Below are 689 nucleotides of genomic sequence, written 5' to 3'. Positions count from 1 at the left end.
GGGGGGCGAGGGGAGGAGGGCAGGGGGGGGTCACACCCCGCCAGGTAACTCTGCACTGGGGCATCTGTGGAGAGAGGAGAGAGTTACCCCCAAAATCCCGGAGAGTTACCCCCAAAATCCCAGAGAGTTACTCCCAAAATCCCGGAGAGTTACTCCCAAAATCACAGAGACTTACCCCCAAAATTCCAGAGAGTTACCCTCAAAATCCCAAAGAGTTACCCCCAAAATCCCAGAGAGTTACTCCCAAAATCCCAGAGAGTTACTCCCAAAATCCCAGAGACTTACCCCCAAAATCCCAAAGAGTTACCTCCAAAATCCCGGAGAGTTACCCCCAAAATCCCGGAGAGTTACTTCCAAAATCCCAGAGAGTTACCCCCAAAATCCTGGAGAGTTACCCCCAAAATCCCAGAGTTACCCCCAAAATCCCGGAGAGCAGTGTTGTTCCGGGAATGTTTTGGTGGATTTGATCTATTTGTTCAATGTGGGGGGTTTGGGAGTCACGGGAAAGGGAGGGGTTTGTGTTCCTGGATCAGAGGGATTTGTGTTCCTGGGTCAGAGGGGTTTGATTTGTGTCGGTTCCCAGAGATTCAAGGGATGGGTGGGATGGGATAGGGTAGGGGTAGGATGGGATGGGATGGGATGGGATAGGATAGGATAGGATAGGATAGGATAGGATAGGATAGGATAGG

The sequence above is a fragment of the Neopelma chrysocephalum genome, unplaced genomic scaffold (assembly GCF_003984885.1).
Source record: "Neopelma chrysocephalum unplaced genomic scaffold, ASM398488v2 Primary Assembly neopelma1_175, whole genome shotgun sequence".
NCBI classification, from domain to species: domain Eukaryota; kingdom Metazoa; phylum Chordata; class Aves; order Passeriformes; family Pipridae; genus Neopelma; species Neopelma chrysocephalum.
This window is presented reverse-complemented; position numbering follows the sequence as displayed.